At 49.2% G+C, this 21,515-nt stretch overlaps 1 long non-coding RNA gene and 1 pseudogene across 1 annotated transcript; one reads left to right on the top strand and one right to left on the bottom strand.

Annotated features, from left to right (window-relative positions):
• The first annotated feature begins 12,024 nt into the window (after window positions 1-12,024).
• Window positions 12,025-20,235, top strand: LOC131836699 (uncharacterized). Its single transcript, XR_009355721.1, has 3 exons — window positions 12,025-12,548; window positions 16,295-16,532; window positions 19,166-20,235. It is a non-coding gene; the product is annotated as an uncharacterized LOC131836699 (long non-coding RNA).
• On the bottom strand, window positions 16,768-17,557 carry LOC131836698 (large ribosomal subunit protein eL6-like; annotated as a pseudogene).
• Window positions 20,236-21,515: the final 1,280 nt, after the last annotated feature.

The raw sequence follows: 21,515 nt of genomic DNA on the forward strand, positions 1-21,515 counted from the left end.
TGTTGGTTGGAATGATCTCACATGGCCATTCCTACCTTCAAGGAAGCCTGGGAAAAAGAGACTTTTGCTTCCCAACTTTGTAGGAGAGCCAGTCGGGAGAATAGGGCTGGGAATGTGCGGTGGCTCCACCCACCTGTTATTTTCCATGGTGGCGCACACCCCGGGTTTGAGACATTGTCTACCTTCTGTTTGAGCGTCATTGTTCTCCTTGCATGTCTCCAGTTCATGTCATTTAGCACAAACTAGTTGCCTCAGTGTTTAGACCCTGTAAATATTACCTAAAGGAGGTGACAAACCTTCGTCAAGATGAGAAAAGCACACGGTTTTAGGGGACAGAGGTGGGTGAAGCAGGGTGAGCAAGTGCCAGAAGAAAAAGCTTTGGAGGAGAACCTTCCTCAGAGTGCAGTTAGACTTTGAACCCTGTCTGACTGAAATACCCTATTATCACTTCCCAAACAGGGGGAAGCCAGTCCCAGTGGGAACCAGACTCAAAGCCTATAGATTTGGGACGCATTAGAAAAGGCAGTCCCCTGGGGATTCATCAGAGGAGAAATTGGGCTCCTCTTCAAATCAGCTGAACTCAAAACCCTCAGAGGCAAATTGTTCACTCCTTGAGCATATCACCGTTGGGCCCATTAAAGCGTAATGAAAGGACTCTTCTGAGCCCCAGAGCAAGCTGGGCCTGGGGAGAAGGGCCAGGTAATGTTTAAAGTGAGTGTGGAGAGGCTGACTACCCAGCTGAAAGGCTTTTCAGGAGTTCTGAGAGTGGGCTGAGCGAGCCAGGCATTTTTTTCAAATGGGGAGGCACTCTCTGAACCCATCCGTCCACAACTCTGTAACTCATCCCTTTCCCCAGCACCAGTGGCTCCTGAAGCCTGGGATCAGAATTGCTCACTGCCACAGCAACTTCGAGAATGGCTTCAAATGAGATCTCTCAGCTCCTGGAGGAAGCAGGTGCACTCTTCTTTCCTCTCCCTCTCTCTCTCTTCTGTCTTCCTCCCCTCCCCTTTCCTTTCCTTCCTTCTCTCTCTTCCTCTCCCTCTCCGTCTTTTGCTCTTTCTCCCTTCTCCAGAAGGCAGGGTCAGGTCAGTGATGGAAGAGTGATACACGATAGGGCTGATATTAGCTGTTGAAGGTGCCACTCCAATAAGAAATGGCCCAGGCCTCGAGGCAGAGGGTGAACAGATGGTGTATAACTTGGACTCTCAGCCTCCTGAAGCATCTGCCCTCGTACAGATTCTCGGGTCTTCTCAGAAGAAGAAGGGGATTGGCATTATGGCTACAGGAAATGAGAGAAAGGGGATTGCTCTCCTAGGTAGAATTTGGATATATAAACAAGAAAATAAGAAGGATATTTTTCTCTTATTGTTGTCTCTTGTGCTTACTCATTTTTCAGAAGCAGCCTGGTTTATGTGGAAGGATTCGACAATTCAATAAATTCAGCAACCTTTTATGGAGTGTCTTCTCTTTATTTTTATTTTATCGTTTATATCTCACCTCTTCCAACAGGAATTTCAGGCAGTTTACACTAAAGGATATAAAAGACAAGACTAATAAAATAGAAATCAGGACCAAAAAAAAAAAAAAAAAAAAAAGAAAACCAAACCCAAAACAAAACAAATATTCTAACCACAACAGAATGGTAGCTGAGGATTAAAATTTAATTTGAGAGTCCTTAACACAGTCCTTAACACACAAAAAAATTCGTATTCTCATCAGTCTCTCTTATAGACAATTTTTCCCCTACTAAATTCCGACTACTAATTTCCCCTACTAAAATCCCCAAGGACAGTTCTCTTGGGGAATTTGGATTTAATTGACATTGTGTAACATACCCTCCTCCTTCCTCTTCTTCATCATGATCATCAGTGACATTTATTGAGAGTTATTTACCAAGTGACATTTATTTGTTGACGCTTATTGAATATGCTACATCCTGTTCCAAGCACTTAATTTTTTTAAAAGACTTTATTTATTTGAGAGAGAGAGAGAGCATAAGAGAGAGCACAAGTTGGGGGAGAGGCAGATGATGAAGGAGAAGCAGGCTCCCCGCTGAGCAGGAAGCCCAATGTGGGGCTTGATCCCAGGACCTTGGATCATGACTTGAGCTGAAGGCAAAGTCCCCCAGGCACCCCCCCAAGCACTTTAGATATATTACTATCTCTTCCTTGAAATAATCCTAGGAGGTATGTGCTATTATCATCCTCATCGTCTAGGAGGGAAAAGGCAAACCTAGGTCAAGTCTTCCACATAACAGACTTGGTTCCTGGGCTACTGATCCTGCCAAGAGGGACGTTCATCTGCTGAGCCTAACACTGAAGGTGCCCTTAAGGACCAGGACTGGCTCATGCCCAGGGATCCCTCAGCTCATTCACATGCCCCAGGAGAGTCATGTGCTTTCTTAGGTGGAAGAACAGGGAACTCTGCCTCGGTCAAGATGTCCTTGACTTCCGCTGATGAAGCTGATATTCTGGTCCTACTGCCAAAGTTGTTCTTATTGTGGAAGGGGAGGCAGAAGGTTGATTCTGGCCAAGGTCTATTATTTCCTTTTTGAAGTAAGAACTGACAATCAAGGCACTTTTGAGACATATGGTCCCGCTTCATGGAAACTTATCATCCCATGAGCTGCTCAAACCAGAGACGCCTGAACCTTCTTCAGGCACTTTCAGTTCTCTCTAGGGCATCGCCTGCCTCGCTTATAGTCTAGAGGGCAATAGATGCTTTCCTTGGCAGAAAACCCTCTGACATGAGGACTTGTAGACATCCAGCCCCAAGCAGAAAAGGCAGCAGGATCTGGTGCAGAGAGCAGGCTCTGGGATGAGCTCCAGAAGCCAGAGGGTCTGGGAGCCCTCAGTGGAGAAATCCACCCCAAATATTTTGCTTTAGTGGGGATCCCACGCAGGTACTGTGGGACAGCTGAGGGGCTGGAGTGTTCTGAGCACCTACTCACGTTTTCTTTCTCTCTCTCACTTTTGCACAATTAGAGTCACCTCCTCGGGTCTTAGGGTCAGTCCTTCAGAGAATTTGACAGCCCATCTCTCTAACTTGGCTGAAATGGTCCTTTGGTCTAAGTCAATATCCCTCTTTCTTTCGCATTGTCCACCAATTGTGGACTGCTGACTGCTGTAGTCCGTCACCACAAGTCACGCTTCGCTCTTTGCCTCCAGATTCTCCCTCCCCCGCCCTCCACCCCGCCACAATCTGCACGGGCATATTTGAAATGTGTCACATTCCTCTTCATAATAATCATTGTTGTTTCTCAAGGGCTTATTATGTAGCAGGCGTGGAACTAAGAGGGTCACATAAATGAATTCATTTACGCCTCCACTCTACTGGTGATTATTACTTCACACAAGACGAAACTGAGGTTCAGAGACGTCCCATTACCACCCAGAGTCTCGTAACTGTTAAGTGGCAGAATTGGGGTTTTACCCCAGGGGACTGACTCCAAAGCCAGCATTTACACTACTCCCTGACCATCTGCACCTTCCACCACTCACTGCACTACTGCGATGACACGGTTTTGTTTTTTTTTTACAAAAATGGAGCATGTTTACGCCGCTCCATGTTGCTTACAGACACCAAAAAGGCAGTTTTAAAAATCAACACTTTACTCAATTTTAATGATGAATATTGGGTTGTATTTGCATATGTTGTCTTTTAACTATTTATGAATGCATAGCTACTCCAGAAAATAAATCTCTTAGGACCCAGCATGAAAAAAAATCCTTGTTAAACATTTTGTTAAAAATCATTTTGTATTGCTGCCAAAACAACAGAAAATAATGAAATTCCTTCGCATTTTATGATGTAATTTACATAAGTCGCCATGCTCTTCCTATCTGTGAACGTCAAGTGTCCTAGTCTGGGCCCCCTATGGTAACCTCTCGGTGTCATTATGATTTCAACATTGTAAGCCAAGGTTGAGTGGCAACTTTGCCGTTTACGTGACACACAGGATTCTGACTAATTCTTGGAAAGGACAGTGAAGACCGGAACCAGGGAAAGTTTCCCCAGCCCTAAGAGCCTTGAGAAAATGCAAAGCAGGTTCCCAGGCCATCTGTCAGGGCTGTGTGTGCGTGTGTGTCCCCTCAACACCCCTCCCTCCCAGCCCAGCACTGCTCTGAGCATCGTGACTGTCGCTAGCGCCACCTACAGTGTGTTCTGGGGACCTCCAGTGACCTTTTCTTACTGTATCCCTGACCCTGACTGCCAAATGTGACCTTGGGCGATCTTCTCTTCTCTTCAGGCCAAGCCTCGGTTTTTCTATTTGTATATTTGGCTCCCCTCCTCTATTAAGGAATAGGCTTTTGTATTCACTGAGGGAGGAAGGTCTTTGAATAAAACAGCACCATCCAAATTCGTATTTTTCTTTAGTGTTAAGAGGCAGCGGAAAGCTAAGTATTCTACTCTGTGTTCTAGGGTGTTTGTGGGTGGGTGTGGGAACAACCTCCTAATGACCCAAGGACAGAGAGAATAGAGCATTTCCTCTTTCCTCCTGCAGTGCGGGTAACCCAGCAAACTGGTCTGTCTTCCTCTTCCAGCTTTCTGGAGGGGCACAGGGTCAGCCCCACAGGCCTGTATAGTTTTCACGGCCTTTATCAACGACATTAGAGTGAGTTATTCTAATCAACACCTCATTGGTATATAGCAGGAGCTGGGTTTTTAAGTGTTCTGAAAATTTCGCCAAGCCAGCTGGTGAAGGCTTGGGGTCATAGGTCACCATAAACACCAATCTAATAGCAGGACACTCGCAGAGCTTTAAATACCTTTATCTACTGGGAGACCCATGTGGCGTCCTCGCGGCTCTTAAATCGCATAAAAGAACATTTTATGACTTGGAAGAAGACAATGCAAGTGCTCTTAACCCGCTGCTTCCTATTAGGAAGAAAATGACTGGGGAGCTCAGGAACCACAGGGAATCGTCAGTACCAGTCCCATAAACCATGTGGGTTCTGCAGGAGGAGAAACAATTTCTCGGCTCCAGACCCAGGAGGAATGGAGAGAACAATGAAGGGAAAGGGATCTAAAGACAAACGTTAAAAATAGAAGGAAAATTGGGAAAGAGAAGTCCGCCGGGTAATCCATTCAAGAGGGGAATTAATTTCAGGTCAGACTAAGCTGCTTTGGGTCTTCCCCGCTGAAATAGGGTAGCTGCTCAGGGCCCCCACTGACTTCTGCAAAGAACTCAGGGAGTACCTCCCTCCTGAGGGAGTCTCCGAGATCCCAGGCTCTCTGGACTCAGTCCCGCTAGCCATCCCTTCTGGCCACGGAGAAGTTCAAGGGCTGGAGAGGCATTCCTAGGGCTGGAAAGCTTCTGCAGACCCACAGAGGGACCCAAGAGTACTGAGACCTCTACAACCCTTGTGGGAGTCCGTTGCATTCTCATAGTGCCCCGGCCTCAGCGCAATTCCCTAATTTTGCAAATGGATTATCAGCGACTTAGGGGGCACAGAATCAATCCATCCGTCAATCAATCAAACCCACAGAAACCAAACTCCCTAAAATGACAAGGGAAGCAAGCCACAGTGAGCCTGGGGCACATAATTCCTTAAATTGCTTTTCTGTTCTGCATGCTGTGAGGACCAGAGACCAACTACCGTTTGTAATCGGGGTCTGTGAGACCCTTTCTGAGGGCGCCCGGACCTTCAGGCCACTGTGTTGCTGGGAACCTCCTTGACAGTTGAGGGGATTTCTAGTATCTCTTCTCTTTCTCTCGAAGGGTGTCAGGATGGGCCCAGCACGGAGAGATAAGCTGGAGGAGAGCATTCTTCCCCAGAGAGTAATCCAGGATGGTTTTGTAGCCCATAGACAAGTTACAATGAGTTTAAATGACTTACAATATATTAAAGGATGTGCAAGGGTGTTTAAACACATCAATATATCCCAAGGCCACGTGGCATATAGCAAAAGCGAGATGTCTAATAAGATACAATTAAGGCAATAGAAAAAGAATGGCTATTACAGAGCAAATAAAGGAATATTTGAATAATCTAAACCTACATAAATAAATCATCTTGCATCCTTGGGTGATAATAAAATTAGATAATAAACTGTAGGATTGGAAAATTTCTTTGACTGCACAGGACTAAGGGAGGAAAAAGGCTAGCTTGGTTTTGATCCTCATAAATGTTATTAGTGATGCTTAAAATCGCAACTGAAAAACTCTACTACAGGCCATTAGGTAAAACAAGTAAAACCAGGAAGTGGAAAAAAGGCCTGATACAGAAGCCTTGCATACTGTGGGTGTCTGAGACCGTAATGTGTCTTGTTGGTGGGCTGGGGCAGGCTTTGCAAAATTAGAAAACGTCGCTGAGGGCGTTACCCCAAGCAGAGCAACTTCTGACTCTTCCACCCACCCAATGGATTTCTTCATAGATTGGCTCATTCTACCGGTATTTGTGGGCATCAATGTTAAGCAGGCTTCGCCCTGGGCCGGGGCAACATCAGGGAGAATAAGACAAACAAAGTCTTTACGGTCATGAGGCTCGAGTTCTGTGGGAAGTATACTGAGAATAAACAAGGAAGTCCATAAACAGACAAGATAAAACCAGACTGATAATTGCCGCGAAGGAATGACAACTGGTGCTCGTGGGTGACTAGGGTGGTAATAGGAGAAGGGTAAGATCAGGATAGGAGATCCGGGAGGGTCTCTCTGGGGAGCCGAGGGGCATTTGAGCCCTGGTCTGAATAATGAGAAAGACAGGGTCATATGGAAATCTCGGAGAAAGACCTCGTAGGCGGCAGAAATGACATGTGCAAAGGAGCTGAGAAGGCCACAAGTCCTCTGTACCTAGAAACCGAAAGAACCAGCATGTCTGGGGAGGCCCAGGGAAAGGTCTGAAATGCAGGGGATGGGGGTGGGGAGCTAGATCTGGGAGGGCCTCTTCAATAAGAGTGACAAATACGGGCCTTAATCTAGGTGCCGGGAACCCAGGGAGAGTGGGGAGGGGTGCGTTCTGGCCCAGTTGAAAGTCTACGTCCTAAACTTACACTGGGTACTTGCGGGAGCCTCCCCAGCAGAAGAAGGAGCTGGGAAAGGGGAGGAGATAGTGTTGGACATGGGTGAGCTGCGACATGGCCACCGGGCTTGGAAAAACCTCCAGACAGGTCAGCAAGCTGTGTTTTCCACCTTGTAGACAGAACAGCGGGAAAAGCCGAGCAGAGAGAACAACCATTTCAAGTGGACCACCCCTCACTGGGCACTGCTCTGTGCCACGGGGACACTTTAGACACCTTCACTCATTCTGCCCTAACAACCCCCCTATTGCCATCCCTGTTCCAGAGGAGGAAACTGAGGCCTGAGGTGGGGGTAAGTTGTCCCAAACCTGCAAGTGAGGCAGGGGTGCGGATCCAAAAGCTCGAGCGCGTGTCGCCCTGGATTCCCTGCAGCCACCCGCAGACCTTGGCTTTCCAGCCTTCTCAGGACGCTTGCCTGCATTCTGGGAGCCGCCCTCCTCCTATTTGCTGACTCTCCCCTTTCTGTCAACGCCATTTTGAGTAGCTGTCTGTTATACGGAACTAAGAGTCCTAGCTTCCGAATATGTAAACCCTTGGTTGCGGGGAGGGAAGAGCTAGTTTCTACATGACAACACAGGCCCCTCGGCTGGTGTCTCAGAAGAAAAGGGATGTTCCCATCCGTTCCACAGACAATTACACTGACAACACTGTTAATCACAGAAAGCATTCGTGACACACTTAAAATGTATCAGGCACCGCTCTGAGTCCTTCCTGTGTGCTAACTTATCCAGTCCTTGCTGACAACACAGCTTGCTGACCAGTCCGGAGGGTTTTCCAAGCCTGCCCTGCTGGCCATGTCGTAGCCTGACCCATGTCCAAAACTATCTCCTCTCCTTTCCCAGCTCCTTCTTCTGCTACAGAGGCTCCCATAAGTACCCAGTGTAAGTTTATGACCTTGACTTCCAACACGGGCCAGAACACATCCCTCCCTACTAGGAAGTGTGTGGCAGTACTCTCTTCCTTCAGGGGAAACAGAGGCACAGAGATAGTTACAAGTTGAATTGTGTCCTACCCCAAAATATTTTAAAGTACTAACCCCTTCATACCTAGTGTGTGACCTTGCTTGGAAAAAGGGTTGTTGCAAATAAGTTGAGATATATTGAGGTCATACCACAGTAGGGGAGCCCTCCATCCGATATGGCTGCCGTCCTCGCGAGGTGAGAGAGAACACCATATGAAGATGGAGGGAGAGAGTAGAGCGATGGCCCACCTACGAGTCAAGGAACAGCAAGGACTTTGGACAGCCACCAGAAGTTGAGAGAGAGAGGAACAGATCCTTCCTTAGAGAGTCTAGAAAGAACCACGCCCACCAACACCCTGATTTCTGATTTCTAGCCTCCAGAACTGTGAGAGAATACATTTCTCTTTCAAGCTACCCAGTTGGCAGTACTTTGTTCTGGTAAGTCCTCTGCAATGAAATCAGAGAAGTTAAGCCATTCACCCAAGGCCACACAGCTGATGGAGTAGTAGAGGGACAGTCAGCGGGGGTGGGTGCCTCAGCCCTTCTTCTCTGCGTCACGCCCTGCCTAGCGGTCCTGGATGTTGTGTCCAAAGGGATACCTAAGCAGATGGCCAGCTTGAGCCGCGGGAGAATCACAGTGTGCCTTTCTCTCTCCGCCCCTCCTCACCGTGGGGCTAAGGCAGAGAGGGTAAAGAGTTCATGAGTGTGCACGAAGATCTAGAGGGGGCAACTGACTGGAGTGAAGGCGAGCCCGCTGCACCATCTCTGACAGGGGGTCCCCAGCATCTCTCTCAAGACCTACCTGGACTCGGTGTCCTGGGTGTGTGCGTGTGCGGGAAGGCGCCAGGAACTTGGGACTTGTTTGGCCTCCCATCGGCTGGGTGACCGTAGCCCAGGTGACTGACTTCCCCGTGCCTCAGTTTCCTCAAGTGGAAAAGGAGGCCAAATCCGACCCCTCCTCCCCCAGTGCCGTTGTGGCAAACATGGCAGTGAAAGTAAGTGTGTCTGGGCCCAGAGCGGGACTTTAAAGATGAGACCATGAGCAGACGTCCTCTGTTCTGCCATTCCCCAGCCACGAGGGGCCACAAGTGAAAGCCACAGGGCGTTCCTCTTTCCTTTCCTCTCCTTGGCTTTGTCTACGCTGGGCCGACTGTGGTTTCTCAAGTTCAGCCCTTAGTATGCGCAGCTCTCCCCCAAGCTTCCAAGTGGGATGATCTACATGAAAAATTAATTGTGTATTTTTTTTCTCCCTTTTTTTTTTTTCCAAGTGGAGAAATTATTTAGGGCTTTAGGGAAGACGGGGCAGCGATTTGCTATGCAGTGGCTCATCCCCTTAGCCATCACCCCTGCCATGTTCAGCAAATGATTCTTCTATTCTCTTCCCGGCAGGTGGTCTCGCAGCTACATGTGTTCCTCACATCCAGCAGGGTGCTCCGGGGAACGCAACGTGGTGATGACTGCTGTTTCTAATTACCGCCATATCAGGAGGCAAAGGAAAGAAACTTGGCCGGCTGCTGGGCTGCGGTGGAAGCGCTGACATGTTTGGTTATCAGGTTCCTGGGGACAGCGGGGCCTGGTGGCCTGACTGGTCACTTGAGTGCGGACTTGCCTTTCCCCAGACAGACCTTACCGCTGGATGACTGCCAGGAACCAGGCAATCGATACACCCTTATTTACTGAGCACCTAGTATGCTCCAGTTTTATGTCAAGCCCTGAGGCTGGAGTCGGGGTGGGGGGCGGGAGACAAGCAGTCACAGACACACCTCCCTCCGTGTAGCTGGGGACAAGGACAAAAGAAATAAAGAGAAAAAAAATTGCTCCATTTGTCTATCCAGTGGCATTTATTCAGAGCTGCCCTGTGGAATGTATAGTTTAGTGGGGGAGAGAGACAGCAATCAAATAACATCCCAAATAGGTGGGCACAAACCATGGTCAATGTTATGAAAGCAAAGTACGGAGGTTGGTAGAGCCCAAGTGGGGACCCGATGTTTCTGGGGTTACAGGACTTCTGGATGAACTGCTGTGAGCTCGAATCCTGGACATGGGAAAGCAAGGTGCCTCTAGGAAGTGTTTAGAAAGAATGAACAAGAATTAACAAGCTGTTAGGTGTAGTGGGGAGGAAATTATTAATGCTGACTTCTAACTTTCTAACTAGAAGCGCTGGAAATCAGGCGCTCTTGTGACACAGGGCACTTGGGATGGGGAGTGATTTTTGCAGGGGAAGCAGCACAGGACAGGACAGGATGACTGGAGATGTTGGGCAAGGTGGGCCAGCAAGGTAGCAGGACCCAGGGGGTTGGGGCTGTGAGAGGCAGAGGCTTGGGGTGGGGAGGCTACAGGCAAGTGAAGACAGGTGTGGGGGTGCAAGTCTCAAGCTGGAGAGCTGCCCTAGCTAGGGCTGCAGAAGGGTGGCAGGATGCCCCCTTACACTGCCCTGAGGTGGGGTCATTGTGCAGCCGGACCCAGAAACTCGCTCCAGGTCAGTTCAGTGAAGTGTGTGTGTGCGTATATGAGGTGTGTGGTGTATATATGTGTGTGTGGTATGTGTGTGCATATGTGGTGTTATATCCCAGGGCAGGAAAGAGCTGGACCACCGGGGAGGGGACCTTGGAAGTCATTCTGGGGACACATGATCTCTCATCTCTGCCTTTCTCCGTGTACCTGTTCCATGTTCCTGGCTCTGTCTGCTAACTGTTGGGTACTGGCGTGACGACTCCTTGCTTCTTCATGACCATACTGTGGCTTTTTAGTTCAAGAATCCAATATTATCGGGACGCCTGGGTGGCTCAGTGGGTTAAGCCGCTGCCTTCGGCTCAGGTCATGATCCCAGGGTCCTGGGATGGAGCCCCACATCGGGCTCTCTGCTCTGTGAAGAGCCTGCTTCCTCCTCTCTCCCTGCCTGCCTCTCTTGCCTACTTGTGATCTCTGTCTGTATAAATAAATAAAAAATCTTTAAAAAAAAATCCAATATTATCCATCTAATCATTCAGTCATGATAAAACTTACTGAATATCTCCTGTGTGTCAGGCAGTATTTTAGGCACTGAGGTACAGCAAATATCAAAGCAAGGCCTCTTATTTCTAGTAGGGAAAACATAGTAAACAAATGATACAATATTTCATGTAGCAATACATTGTGAAGAAAAATAAAGCCAAGCGAGAGTCTGGAACGTGCCTTTGGGAGGCGGGGTGTGGAGCGCCATTTTCCTAACTGCTGTCTGGAGGCCTGGCTCTGATCCAGTGACATTGGAACAGACTTGAGGAGAGAAGATAGTCATCTGTGCAGGTAGCTGGGTTGAGAGTGCTTCCAGCAGAGGGGAAAGATGGTTGAAGACCCTGAGAGGGGGCATTGCTTTGATCTTCAAAGAAAGGCCAGCCTACAAGTGTGGCTTGCATGGAGTGGGCAGGGGAGCACCTGGTGGAGACTGGCCTGCAGGGGAGGGCAGGGAGTAGAGGAGGGAGCTGTGTGACCCTCATGTAGCAGTGGGGCTAAGGATCAGGAGCAGGGGACAGACAGACTCTGGGCCTAAGCTCAGGCCCAGGGAGAGCAGCTAGCAGGCTCATCGGCATCCAGGTGAGATATCCTCGTGATGTGGGCCAGGGCAGAGCTGGGAAGCTGACGAAAGGAGGTCGCCGTCTGGATAGGTTAGAAGGCTGAAGAGTTGTCAGTGGATCTAACTGATCTTGTTTCTGGATCTTTCAGTTCAGCTTTTTGAGGGAGACAATCTTACCTGCCCAGAGCAGCCTGTGCATGAACTGACCAGAGACGGAGAAGAAGAGGGTCCATCTCAAACCCGCAGCCCTCCCGGGGAGTGAGAGAGGAGAGACTCTGGTGTCCCAAAGGTTGGCCTGTTTCCTTCCCTCACGCCCGGCTCAGGAATGGTGTTCGCAACAGCCCGAGATGGCGACGGAGGGAGGTGTCCTCTTTCCAGCCTTCAGTTTCACAACCCGGGGCTCCGCGAGGATGGGGAGCTTGCCCTCGCCCGCACAGGGGGTGCAAGGAAGAGCCTGGATCCCACCTTTCGGATTCTGGCCGCTTCTAAAGACTGCGCTGGGGGAGGAAAACAGCCGAAAGAGGAGACAGGGACAGCGCGGGGACAAGGGCAGCGTCTCGGAGGCCCCGAAGGAGCGTCTGATGAAGGACCGCGCTGACCGTGCGCGCGCGGCAGGAAGCGGCGAGGGAGAGCGCTGAGCCGCGGCCCCCACGCTGGCCCGAGGCCCGGGCTGCTGACTCCCCTGCGCTGTCCCGGGAGCTGGGGAGCCCAGGCTCGGTCAGTGGCCGGCTGGGGGCTGTAGGCAGGGGGAGCCGGGGCGGGGGATGCGCGGCTAGGAGGACGCTGCCCCCTGCCGGCGGTGCCCGCGGGCACCTGCCACCTCCTGGCCTCCCGCGTCCAGAGCTGGTCCCTTAAACTTGGGCGGGGCCCTGCGAAACTGCCCCCGCGGGGGCTTCTGTTTCCTGTTCCGTGTTCGGTGGGGATCGATTTCAGCGCTGCTGTTCCCTGTGTTCACTTTGGCCCAGGCTGACAAGGAGCCCCTTGTCTGGGGCCTGGCCATCTCGGTGGCAGAAGGTGAGGAAAAGAGAGCGGGAGAGAGGCTGGGAGGGAGGGGGAGGAGAAAGAGGGAGGGAGGGGTGAGAGAGAGAGAGGAGAAAGGGAGGGAGGAGAGAGGCAGGGAGGGAGGAAGGAGAGAGGCTGGGAGGGAGGCACTCAGGAACTCCCAGGAACACCACCTGCTCACCGTCCAGTGATGGGAGAGGAGAGCCCCCCAGGGAAGGGACATAAATATGGGGACAACAACCTAACCTCTCCCCAGCGCCCAGGAAGGCAATCTGCCTGGGCCAGGGCAGCTCCCCAGGCTCTCATTCAGTTGTTTGCACCAGGAGGAGAACCAGCAGTGGCACCAGGCTGGCTCCGAACACCAGTCCCCAGGCCACCCTGGAAGTCTGTCTGGATCTCCACAGACCTGCGGCCTGGCCTGCTCCACACACTCCCAGGGCCCGGCTCCCCTCTGCTCTCCACATCCCTCATGCTCTCACCTCAGCCCTCCTCCTTCAGGATCTCCTGGCTCTTCTTCTTAACACTGGTTCTCACCCCCCCCCCCTTAAAAACAGACAAACAAACAAAAAACCCAACACAGAAATCTGAGTGGAAATCATTTTTAGTTACAGATGTTGGTCAGGATCCCTAGCTAATCACGTTGCACTGGAGTGATGATTCCTCACTTTCAAGACTGCAGAGTGAGGAAAATGTTGCCTCCAGCTTGATTTCTAATAGGAAAAAAGAAAAAGTGAAAGCTGAAGCCATCTCAGTTCTCATAAACCCAGGGGATCCCCTGCACGGGGCGGGGGGCGGGGGGCATCATCCCTCCCAGTGGAAACGAGGAGGAGCCCATAGGCTTTTGCTTACTGTATATCTGTTCATAAAGAAAAAAGGTGGGACGGACACAGCCTAACTAGGAATTCACATTTTCAGAGAATGACACTACAGATACCTATGTACCCATAGAAGTACATTTTATCCAGACCTGGAATGGAGGCTTGGGAAAGCCAATCCTACTTATAAGGGTAGCAGTGACCATGGGGACGAGGGGGAAGTGGGAAGACCTGTTAAGTCAGGGAGAAAGAACCAGTGAGGAGAACAGAGTGCCCATGATGAGCTTGAATTTTTGTCCAGGCTGCAGATGTTATGATTTGCAAGATATATTTTTTTAGTTGATTTTCTAATTTTGGCCTCACAGCAACCTTGAGAAATAGAAAGAGCTGGTAGATTTATCTGTACTTTCCTACATAAGATCAACAAAGCTCAGGAAAGATTAAGTGATTGAGCTGAGGACACAGCCCATAAATGAGGGGCTAAATGTTTTGACTCTTTGCTACCTATTATTTTTATTACTACAAGAAGCCTCTGGAAGATGAACATAGGTTCTACAAATGGTATGCCCATGGTTCTGTTGGGGAATGAGCAAAGGCAGTAGAGAGCAGAGTTAACGAAGGTTAACTTTGACTGTGACTCACAATCTACTACCTCAGTTAAGTGTAGGTTCATTGGTCCAAGGCTGCAGCCCTGTTCTCACAGGTGGAGATGGTGACAAGATTTGTGATGATCAGGGGTCAGCTGGTGTTCTTGGGTTGCAAACAACAGAAATCAGGTTGGGTAAGTGAAGCAGAGGATTGTGTTGGAAAGATTTCAGGCTGGTGTCAGGGTCCACGGGAAGACTGAAGAACTGGGCAGGGATGGAGGTAGTGGCCTGGGCCACTGGGTGGCCCAGTGGGTGGGGATGAGGCAGTGGGTGGGGATGAGGTAGTACCGATAAGACAGGAACCAGTTGGGGGCAGCACTGGGTCAATGTGGTCAGAATGAAGGGTGGACTGTCTGGCTCACCTTCCCAGAGTCACTTGCCATCCTCTTGGCCCAGCCTACTTGACAGCGCCAGTGAAGTGACCTGCTGTCAGAAAAGGAAAACAGAATTTTCAGTCACTGAAAGGGGGAAAGCTCGGAAGACGATATCCACCCTTTCCGTGGACCCCTCCAGCCCCACGCCATGTTCCAGTAAAGGCGTTTTGCTAGCCCCAGTCCAGAATCTTCTGTGATGTGGACAGTGGGGGTAAGTGAGGAAGGTTGGCGGGGGTGATGAAGGGGTTCAATCAGTCAACGCAGGGAGTGAGTAGGGAGGAGAGAGGAGGAAGGTCTGCATGCCGTGTTTGGTGCTGGGGCTGAAGGAGATTTGGGTTTAGAGTCCTTCCCAGGTAGCGTCACATAGAGCAAAGACAAGGTTTCCCCGAGATGTGTTGTGGTGAGTTATGAATTGGGTCAGGGTTTTTTTTTTTTGTTTGTTTGTTTTCTTGTCAAAGATGTTTATTTATTTATTTGAGAGAGAGAGAGTGTGTGTGTACAGGAGCAAGGATGAAGGGCAGAGAGAGAGGGAGAGAGAGAATCTCAAGCAGCCTCCAAGCTGAGTGCAGAGCCCGACACTGGGCTTGATCGCATGACACTGAGATCACGACCTGAGCCAAAATCAAGAATCTGATGCTTAACCGACTGAGCCACCCAGGGGCCTCTGAATTGAGTCAGTTTTAATGTACTTCACGAGTTACAAGCAAAGACTAGCAGTTCCCTTTTATTAATATGCGGGTCCTGGTTCATGTGACTTTGAGTGTGACTTTATGCACAGACTGGATTGGGCTCTGGATTTTATTAGGGTCACAGTGATATTTAGTGTTTGTCATCAAAATTCTTGGAAAGTGAGTGGCGTGCGGTTTGCGGGGCAGGAAGATGAATATGCCTGAATTGATCCAGGCCCTTCTTTTTGTCCTTTTTCTGGAATTACTCATTTTAATTTTCTGATGTGGAAAATTTTAAATCTGCTTAAAATTTCCTTAAGGATGCAAAATCTGTAATGGCTTTATTTTCTAGAAAGGGAGCATATTTTTGGTTAGGGCTTAGGTTGTACTCAGATGGGTCCTGCATTTCCATTATTATGGTTCCCTTATAAACAGCTTATTATTTTTATTATAAATAAGACCTTGTGTGCATAATTATATGTGTGTATATATATATATGTATACATATATACATATTATATATATATATAGGCACATGATCTAACTCAGTAAAGTTTAATTTGTTAGTCTGTCATGTTACTCGAATGCCAACAGTACTATCATCATAAGAACTAACTTCCAGAGTAAGTATTTCACGTGCATAGTAACCCTGTGAGGTAAATCTACCCTTATTCCCATTGTACAGATGAGAAGAGTAAGGTTACTCATTTGTCTATAGTCACACAGGTAATAGGAAAGAACATCCCCAACTGGCCCATTTGCACAGTTGCCTCACTGATTAGTTCAGGCTCCTACTGTGGTTCATTTACCACGATGCTCTAACATTCAGAACTCAATCTATTATACTAGCATCATTAAGAGAACTAAAAAAAAAAAAAAAAGGCCATTGGTAGGTTAATGAATTAATTTTGGATTAATTAGGGTTTGCTAATTAACTAATTTTAAATCTTTCTGGGGTATTTACTATGTGCTAGGCCCTGTGGATGCAGTAGTGAGCTAGGATAAATGTCTTCCAGACATTTCAAAATCTTTGAAGATGTCTTCCAGAATCTTCAAGCCTGGTAGAAATGTCAGATGATAATCAAATAATCCCCCAAATTAAATATAATTATAAATTCTAATAGGGATACATTCTTTGCATCTTCACTACCCACTGAAGGACAGTAGTAGTGATAGATGGAGAAAGGACAGGAATGAAAGGGAAACAGTTAGATATCAGCCATCCACCAGTCTCACAGTTCTCGCGTCCTGTAGGTATCCGACCTTGTCAATTGCCATGGACAGAACGACAATCCGCAAGATGTAGTCCATGCTCTCAAGAGGAAGTCAAGGCAGAAAACCTGTGTACGTGAAGAACCAGAACCTTATGCCATAAAAACATGCGTTAAGATGACAGGATGATGGAGTTAGCGTCTGACAGCTGACATCTCTTGGCACACTTGGAAATACACCCCCTGGGATAACTCAATACCTCTGAAAACAGCCCTCTTAGGTGAGTACTATTCTTATCCTCAAGTGCATGGGAAAGGGATGGAGAGCAAAGGGGCAAGGACAGATTGCAGGTTTCTGCCTAGGGGCTGGGCGAAAGAGAGGGGGTGAGTTTGAAGGAATGGCTGGAAAGTGGCAGAAAGGGAGGGTCAAAATGTTATGGGTGTTCAGAGCGGGGACAGCATACTTCTGGCTGGAGGAATCAGGAGATTAGGTATTAGGTACTGGTACCTTGGATCAGTTATTTAATTAGGTTCTTTGTAAGAAATTTAGAACACCAATTTGTGAGGGTAAAGTCCATTTGTGAGAGAAAACACAGAGCGGAGGTAGCCCTGAAGCTGAGGAACAGCCTTGATTTTTGGCAGAATTTGTGAGTCCACAGCTTTCTGATCAACCTTGCACTGCTTTGTAATCTCGTATTTCTCTTTCTCGGTGTCGAAGATCTCACCCTCCTGGTGTCTGGGCTTACGCAACTTCTTCTTCTTGAAACATCAGTGAAGATGTTTGGGGATTTTCACGCTGCTGATATCAATTTTGGTAGAAGTGGCAATGACAAATTTTTGGTGTGTTCTACGCAGAGGAACTTGATTGAGGGACAGAGGTCCAGTCACAAGTAGCAAGCCACTGCTCAGCTGCTTCAGGAAAACTACCCTCTTGCCTCTGTGGCGCCCAGTGAGGATGATCAAAATGGTTCCAGGGGTGATGCTAGCTCACAGTTTTCTCACATGCTGACTGAAAGGTTTTTTTGCCGTGGCTCAACAGCTTTCGCGGCACATCTTCAGTAAGATAATACCTAAGCATTTTGCAAAGTTTAACCACTTGGGTACCACCGTTCTTGTCACCACCAACTGGTGACAGTGACGGTAGCAAGAACCTTCTCCTTCTTTTTCTTTTCAGCCCTGGATTTAGCTGCCGAATACTTCCTCTTGTACATGGCCTTCTGGAATACATAGCCAATCGGGAGTATCTGCCAATTCCTCTGACTAGGACAGGGTTCCGGCTGCAGTGGGGCTTCCCCTTCTTCGGGGTTTTAGCTGATACCTAAATCTCCTGATTTACATTAGGAGGATACATTAGGTATCCTGATACCATTCCTGGAGGAGTGGTATGTGATGTGGGCCTTAAGGATGGGGTGAATTCTGAGAGCAGAGACTGGGGCTGTTGGCACGGGTGGTGGCACACACCAAGGCAGGGCACGCGGCGAATGTGCTGCACTGGGTATGGCTCTCCCTGGGAGCTGTGCAGAGCAGTGGCTCCTCTACCTGGCCATGCTTCAGTCTCGGAAAACTTTTTACAAACTTAGATTCCTCAGATCCACCCCAAGGCTCTCATTAAGTCAATTAGAGAACACCCATTTTTACAAAGCATCCTGCATGAACCGGATGCATAGGATGGTAGGGTGAGATGGGGCGTGGCCAGATTCGGCATGGCCTGGGGCTTGGGAGGTGGGAGTTGGCTTTATTTGGTGGGACAACGCTGAGAGAAGACATCACCGGAGCCAGGCTTCTTCCAGGTCAGTCTATTTCAGGATGTTGGGCTTTTCCTTGCCCAAAGCAAGGAGACTAATAGTGGCTAGTTAATTGCACCTGCCAGAAGTTCCACCCAGGATGGTGCAGTGAGAGTGGCCAGAGCATTCCAATGAGTCCCGGTGGCAGAGTCTGCAGGATGTGGACCCAGAAGGATGGGGAGGGAATGGAGAGCAGCTGGGCCGTGCACTGCACGGCCACTTCTGGACCGGGCGGCCAGGCACCATGGCGGTCTCCTGCGAAGTGTTTGCTCCACAAAGGAAGATGAAGGAGGGTGGCTGGCCAGAGGCCTGAGCCTCTCATGACACAGGTGTCTGGCCTGAATCTTTCTCTCTTCATTATGTCTTCCCGGGAGAAGCTTCTAAGATAGAAGCCTCTTGGAAGCCCATGATACATTTCAAAAATCCTTCCGGCAGAAAGATGGGTTCTTATATAGAATCAGAATGGATGCAGGAACAAGGACCATCAAGACTGAGGCCGAGGAAAGACCTACCGGTTGAGTAGATCGGTCGTGGCTCAGAGGCAGAACAGTTTCAGCCAAATAATAGCATCATTGATTGTAACGCTAATAGCTACTGGTAACAGCTACTGGTACTAAGTGTGGGACGACCACCGTGTTAGAAGCTTCGTCTGGGTCATCTCATTTAGCCCTGAGGAATGTCAGTGGAGGCATTCTTAGCTCCAGTAGGCAGACGACGAAATCGAAGGCCGAGGTCCCCCAGCTCCTGAAAAGCAGAGCTGAGATGCTGCTTGAGCCCTCGATGGGGCCGTGGGGCCTGTGGGCAGCATGGTGCTTGAGGGGGACCTGGATGGGGGGAGTCCCGGACCTGGAACCAGAACCTCCAGGGCCAAATCCCAGCTCTATCTCTCCCCAAAGCCTCAAACCCAAGGCCAGTTCTGGCCCTTGAAAAATGTCCCCAGTAGCCCCTGCTCTCCTGGCTTCACTGGGTGGCTGCGAGGCTTGAGCGAACAGAGAAGGAAGCAGAAACACCAGAGGTCCTGCTCTGCTTGCTGCCAATGCAGGGAGGACCCACTGGGCTGTCACTTACTCATTTAAAGGGCATAGTCTCAGGAGAGAGTGTAAGAGCCAGTTTCTCTCAACTCCACACAGAGCAACAAACCCGGAGGGCCCACTCTGGGCCTGGCAGACGGCTGGAAGGTTCCCGATGATTGATCCTCACGCCAAGGGGCAGGGGAAAGACATGAAAGTGGAAGGCCAGCACTCCTACCCTGCCGCACAAGAAGCAGTGGGAATGAACGAGACATTGGAGACGTCCTTTTCCATGAACTTCAAATCCTGGGAGATGACTGGATCAATAGACTGTCATTTTGAAAGCAACTAAAGGACGGGAAGGTGATGATAATCAGCGGGGTGCATGGGTTTGTCAGATACAAATCTTATAACACTGAAACAATTGCTTTCCATCCCAAGATAACTGGCTTTGGCTGGGGGCCAACAAAAAGGTAGATTTAGGGGAATATTGAGGTTCAACGAAGAAATCACGCTCACTTGAGCTTTCTCTGAATCCTAACTCGGGGAAGCGGCAGCAAACACCCTAGTTCTTCTAAATGAGGGGAGTGGTGGGGGGAAAAAGAGGAATGAGAAACCGCAGTTCGCTCATCTTGAGACCGTGGCTGAGTTCGCTTCCTTTCCACCTAAGGTGAAATTCTTCCACTGAGGCAGGGTTGACCTGGGGCTGCCAAGTTGTAGAGGAAGAATGTTTATTGATTGCGTTCATGCATTTTACAAGGAAAGAGATGCCCGGGATTGCTCTGAATCTGTTTTATGGTGTAACTGTTTCTTAGAGCAAAGTATTTTATTTTTAAGCATCAGCTGTGCAGAGCCTGGTGGTCCTCAGCTGCCTCGGGCAAGTATTTTGTTTTCCGAACTAGAAACCAAGAAAATTTAAGGCAGATGTGCAACCTTCCTCCTCTGTGAGCTCCCTCCCGCCCACCAGCCCAGCCCAGCCCTGATCCGGGGTGAGACCGTGAGGAACACTCTGGGTCTGTGGTGACGGCCCTCTGCCCCAGCCTACAGGTCCCAGCTGTAGCATGGCCTCGGGGCCGCTGCGGGGCTGTGCGGGGTTGATTGTTTAATCTGGTCCTGTCTGTCTGATATACGAGCAGGAGGATCTGTCAGATGGGGTTTATCTTGCCTCACCAATAAATGCAATAAAGCCTCTGCGTGTCATGGTTTGTAGCTCTCGAGGTTGATAAAACGTCGACAAGCCTGTAGGATCTGATCTGCCCATATGGTACTTACATGATTATTTATGGTTTAGGTGTGAGTCTCGTCACTCACTCCTCCAGCCAACATTTATTGAGCACCTACCATGTGCCAGGCACTGTGCTAGAAGCTGCTGATATAAAAATAATTGAAAGACAGGCCCAGCTAAGGTTTTTGTTTGTTTGTTTGTTTGTTTTTTTGGGTTTTTTTTTTTTTTTTTTTTTTTTTTTTTTTTTGATACCCCCTAGCTCTTAAAAGTCTGGAGAGAGTGGAAGGGAAGACTGACACAGACACACATGGTTGTGGTTCAGTGTGATGAACACAAGGATAGAGAGATGTCACAGGAGACAGGAAAGAACTTGTGAGGGTTTCTAGAAGAGGCTCTTTGGAAGAGGAAGGAGATTGCTTATCTGGGTCTTGGAGGGCGCAGTAAGTGCTTCCCAGACAGCCTAGATTGGAAAGCCATTGGAGGCTGAACCACCGGGACAGAGAGTTGGGAAGCCCTTGAGATGAATCAGGGTGCTGTTGCTGGAAGAAAGGGAACTGGATGCCAGGCAGGCAGAAAGACAACAGAGTTGCCTCTAGAATTCCTAACATGACCTGAGTGCCTTGAACTGGAAATCTGGGTTAGTCTTGACCTCCACAGCACGTGGGGATCCACCATAATCACATGCTGCAGGGTCAGCCTTGCTCCCCAGCTGCAGGGTGGGGGCCCTTGAGAAGCAGCTGTCAACAAAGACTTGCCTGTGAAGGGGTGGGTCCCTTGAAATCCACTCTCCTTTTTCCTTCCTTAGGTTCTCCCTTTCTGCCCCAAGAACAGCAAGCACTTAGTACCTTTCCACCAGGTCCCTCACTGTCTCGATGTCCGCCAGCTATGGCTGGAGGCCCAGCCAGGTCCACTTCCTGATTAGTCCTTGAACCTCATGAGCTGCCCCAGGCCAACAGGGCCATACAGGGCTGCATGCTGATTCCCCTCACATAGAGCTAAAATGTCCCCTAATATAGGGGACCTGCTGCTGTAGGGAGATTAGACACATACTGTCACAAATGGAAGTGACAGGAAGCTACTTAGCCCTCAGCTGGAAATGGTCCGTCACAGATGATTAGGGTAGTCGGGGTTTTCATACTTCATGACTCCAGGCAGACTGGTTGGGGAAGGAAGCTGGGGTGGGAGCAGAAACCAGCCCTAGGCAGGAAGGCCTCCGGGAGTAGGGCCAAGGTCAGATCCAATGTC

Source organism: Mustela lutreola, chromosome 7, assembly GCF_030435805.1.
Source record: "Mustela lutreola isolate mMusLut2 chromosome 7, mMusLut2.pri, whole genome shotgun sequence".
NCBI lineage: Eukaryota > Metazoa > Chordata > Mammalia > Carnivora > Mustelidae > Mustela > Mustela lutreola.